We start from the raw sequence: 5,302 nt of genomic DNA, 5'->3' as shown, positions 1-5,302 counted from the left end.
AATCAAGCTGTCCCTAACCATGTGCTTGTGGCATGCATGTCCAAGTGAAAAGCTTGAGACTGAGTGGTTAAAGTCGTGATCTAAAGCAAAAGAGTGTGCTTAAGAACTCTGGACACCTCTAAATGGGGACTCTAGCAAAGCTGAGTCACAATATGAAAAGGTTCACCCAATTATGTGTCTATGGCATTTATGTATCCGGTGGTAATACTGGAAAACAAAGTGCTTAGGGCCACGGCCAAGACTCATAAAGTAGCTGTGTTCAAGAATCAACATACTAAACTAGGAGAATCAATAATACTATCTGAATTCTGAGTTCCTATGGATGCCAACCATTCTGAATTTCACAGGATAAAGTGAGATGCCAAAACTGTTCAGAAGCAAAAAGCTACTAGTCCCGCTCATCTAATTAGAATCTGAGCTTCACTTGAAACTCTGAGATATTATTGTTTCTTAATTTCTTTTCATCCTATTTTATTTATCTAGTTGCTTGAGAACAAGCAACAGTTTAAGTTTGCTGTTGTGATGAGCGGATATTTTATACGCTTTTGGGAGTAATTTCATGTAGATTTTAGTATGTTTTAATTAGTTTTTAATAGAATTTTATTAGTTTTTAAGCAAAAATCATATTTCTAGACTTTACTATGAGTTGTGTGATTTTTCTGTGATTTCAGGTATTTTCTGGCTGAAATTGAGGGAGCTGAGCAAAAATCTGAGTTAGGCTGAAAAAGGACTGCTGATGCTGTTGGATCCTGACCTCCCTGCACTCGAAATGGATTTTCTGGAGCTACAAAAGTCCAATTGGCGCGCTCTCAATGGCGTTGGAAAGTAGACATCCAGGGCTTTCTAGCAATATATAATAGTCCATACTTTGCGCGAAGATAGACGATGTAACTTGGTGTTGAACGCCAAGTACATGCTGCTGGCTGGAGTTAAACGCCAGAAACACGTCATGATCCGGAGTTGAACGCCCAAAACACGTTATAACTTAGAGTTCAACTCCAAGAAAAGCCTCAGTTCGTGGATAGCTTTAGTCTCAGCCCCAGCACATACCAAGTGGGCCCCAGAAGTGGATTTCTGCACCAATTATCTTAGTTTACTCATATTTTGCAAACCTAGGTTACTAGTTTACTATTTAAACAACTTTTAGAGAATTATTTTGTACCTCATGACATTTTCAGATCTGAATTATATACACTTTGACGGCATGACTCTCTAAACTCCATTGTTGGGGGTGAGGAGCTCTGCAGCGTCTCGATGAATTAATGCAATTGTTTCTATTTCACTCAAACGTGTGTGTGTTCCGATCTAAGATGTTTATTCGCGCTTAATTATGAAGGAGGTGATGATTCGTGACACTCATCACCTCCCTCAATCCATGAACGTGTGCCTGACAAACACCTCCGTTCTATATCAGACAGAATGAGCTTCTCTTAGATTCCTTAATCAGAATCTCCGCGGTATAAGCTAGAATTGATGGCGGCCACTCTTGAGAATCCGGAAGGTCTAAACCTTGTTTGTGGTATTCCGAGTAGGATTCAAGGATCGAATGGCTGTGACAAGCTTCAAACTCGCGATTGCTGGGCGTGATGACAAACGCAAAAGGATCAATGGATCCTATTCCAACATGATCGAGAACCAACAGCTGATTAGCCGTGCTGTGACAGAGCATTTGGACCGTTTGCACTGAGAGGATGGGAGGTAGCCACTGACAATGGTGACACCCTACATACAGCTTGCCGTAGACGGGCTTTACAAACAATTGAATTGAATATTACATTACAGAAATTCAGAGGATAAAGCATCTCCAAAACTCCAACATATTCCCCATTACTGCACAACAAGTAACAACTATTTATTTTATGCCCTTTTTACTTTATACGAGGCTAAAGAATTCTATTGGTATCCTGACTAAGATTAATAAAATTAACATAGCTTGCTTCAAACCAATAATCTCCGTGGGATCGACCCTTACTCATGTAAGGTATTACTTGGACGACCCAGTGCACTTGCTGGTTAGTTGTACGGATTGCAAATTCGTGCACCAGAGATCTACTCTCTTACACATTTTCACACTTTCTGAACCCTAGTTTTTTCTCTGAGTCATGAGCCACTAAACCTCCTTAGTTATGGTTAGGAGCTTTGTTTATTTCTATGGATTAAGACTATTATTATTCTATTTTAATTAATGTATTGATTCAGTTTCAAGGATTACTTTCATTCTTCATCTTATGAATCTGGGTAGATCAGAAGAATAACCCTTATTCTATATGCGTTCTTGTGATTCTTGGAAGAATTATCTCACTTGAACACTAGCTTGAAAGTAAATTCCTCCCAAATTGCTAATTACTTGGACTTAAAGGGATACGTGACATATAATCTTCTTATATTTGGGAATTGGGATTTTTGTGGCTGATAAACTAGAATTGAACCTAACCTTCTAAGCTATATTAAGTGACCAAGACATTGGCAGTTGATTAGGTTAGAGGAGACTAAATTACTAAGGAATTAGGGTTTAGTCAATTACAGTTTGCTATGAAATGAATCTTGCATGATTAAAATAGTTGATAAGAAAACTTAATCCGAAAGAATAAATAACTCTGAAACATTAACTGTTTTATATTTCACACCAATCCCACTGTTTGCTTGTTCATTTTCTAAATTACTGTTTAATACTTTTGAACCCCCAAAACACCACTTTCTGCTTGCCTGACTAAGTGATTCATTCGACTATTGTTGTACAATCCATCAATCCTTGTGGGATCGACCCTAAACTCAACTGAGGTATTACTTGGTATGACCCGATGCAATTGCCGGATCATTTGTGGACATTCGAAATCTGCACCAAAACCCAACTCACATGGCCAGATATGGCATTTCCAGAGCTAAGCAGAGCTTAAGCACGTTATAGCATAACCTCTATAAGCAACCTTGCCTTACAGGAACGACACTTCTAGGGCTGAGTATGCACGTCATACCTTCTATAAACGACCTTGCCTTATAGAAACAACACTTTTAGGGCTGATGTATGTCTGAAAAGCAAATTCAATCTACAGATGTTCTTGTCTTTTATGTCTGCCCCAAAGGTCCAATCAACAATCATCGGTCTTTGTAAGCAACCTTTAGCTTATAGATTCTGCTTTTCTCAATCTTTTAGGGCCAAGCCCACTTTCATCAATCTCGTATCTCTTCTCTTTCCTGTTAATACATTTCTCAATGTTACTAGCCTCTTCTTAGTGCTACAATTAATTATAATCCTCTCCTCGTACCTCTCCCTAAGTGTATCATAAAAAAATCCTTAGATTCTAGACTTTTGAATTATCTTGCTACGTCTTTTACTATAATTACCATCATAGTCCTTAAACTTTTACGTTATTTGCCTTTATGTCCTCGCCTTTTACTATAATTCTATTTATATCCTTTAAATTTTGAATATTACACTTTAATCCAAAGAATTTAGTTATTTAAAGATTAGCCTCTAAGCTTTAGTTCATTATATTTTAACAGCTAATTTTTTACTAATTATACTTTTACCTCTGAATTTTAACCAAATTACATTTTTCCTTTGTTATTCTCGAAATTTTGTTTTGTTGTGCTCTGGCACCTAGTATTAGTGGTGGGCACTCAATGCCACAAGTTATAATGCACGACACTTAGTGCCCATAACCAACGCTCAATGCCTTCGAAGCGTGAACTTCGTAGAAAAACGTATGCGCCCAGCACCCGACTCCCATGGGATTAAATGGAGACCTTTAGGAGACCGGTGAACACTTTAGTTATGCTGCCTAGTTATCTCATTTTGTATATACTTGATATTTTAGATATTTTGATACTTTTGGATATTTTTAGATGTTTTGGATGATAGATTCCATACTTTTAGTTGGATTTTTCTTTATACATTTTTGCATATCTTCTTTTGTATATCTTTCTTTTTAGTTTGTGGTTGTGATTAGAAACCATGTTTGGAATTGTTAAAACTTAGTCACCCTTTTCGCATAAGAAATTGGTTTTAAGTGAAAAAGGAAAGGGTAAACTAAGAAAAATTTTTGAATTTTTCAATCACAACAATGCTTAGTCAAATATTGAGATTTTTCAAGAATTTTAATTATAGGGCATAGGGCACCGACCCAATTGATTGAAGAAAATTTTTGGTGAAACTTGCTTGAATTTTTACTTTATGAAGCATGTATTGAACTAAGAACACAAGCTTGTGATACTTGAGCCTATTGATGTGGTTACATTTTATAACCACTTATTTTCCATTCTTGTGTGCAATTGTTCTCTTTCTATGATTGTGACCCTTGATTTGCTTGATTCTATATGTCCATTTATTTATTGTATTCATGCATTTGTATGATTGAGTCCATTATTTCATTAGCCTACTTACCCAAATAGCCTACCTTTTACTCTCCATTGTTAACCAATTTTGAGCCTATGCTTGACTAACTTGTTCTTAATTTTAGCACATTACAAGCCTAAAGCGGAAAATAATAAATGTCCTTAATTTGGATCTTTGATTGGCTTAGGCTAGTGTGTGTGAGTATCATTCAAGTGTGGGAATCTTGGGACATTGGGGGAATAAAAGGGTAGTTTTGTATTTTTATTGAAATTATCGGGAATTAGGTACATACTCATGTATTGATCAAATGTAAAACCTTATGTATTGATGCTCTTGTATATAAAAAATGAGAAAAAAAAAAAGAAAAAAAAGAAAAAAACAATATGAAAAAAAATATAGAAAAAAAAGAAAAAAGAAGAAAAATAATAAAAGGGGACAAAATGCCCCAAAGCGAAGCTCAATAAAATCAATGCATAAATGTTGTGAAACGAAAAGAAGATACATGAGTATGTGAAAAGGTAAAAAATGGGTAGTTAGGCTAGCTTTGAAATTGTATAGGATGTCATAGGTTAGGTGGAAAGTTTAAGCTTATCAAAGATTCAAATTTCAAGCTCACTTAACCATATATGCATCCTACCTTGACCCTAACCCCATTACAACCTAAATGAAAGACCTCATGATGAATGTATGCATACATGAAATATATGTTGATTGTTAGAAGAAAAACAAATCTTAGAAAGCATGATTAGGAGAGAATTGAGTGAATCAACCCTAAACACTTGAGTGAATAGAGCGCAAACACATCCGGTGAGGGTTTGATGCTCAATTACATGTTTCCACCTATGATCATCTCTTCTCATGCAAGTTTGTAAAAAATATTTAATAACTCAATTCAATTGCGGATTAGACTTGCTAGTCTTTAGCCCTTGTGCATATATGCTTCTTGGGAATTAATTTATTTTGACC

The sequence above is a fragment of the Arachis duranensis genome, chromosome 2 (assembly GCF_000817695.3).
Source record: "Arachis duranensis cultivar V14167 chromosome 2, aradu.V14167.gnm2.J7QH, whole genome shotgun sequence".
NCBI lineage: Eukaryota > Viridiplantae > Streptophyta > Magnoliopsida > Fabales > Fabaceae > Arachis > Arachis duranensis.
Note: the sequence above shows the minus strand (reverse complement) of the source record.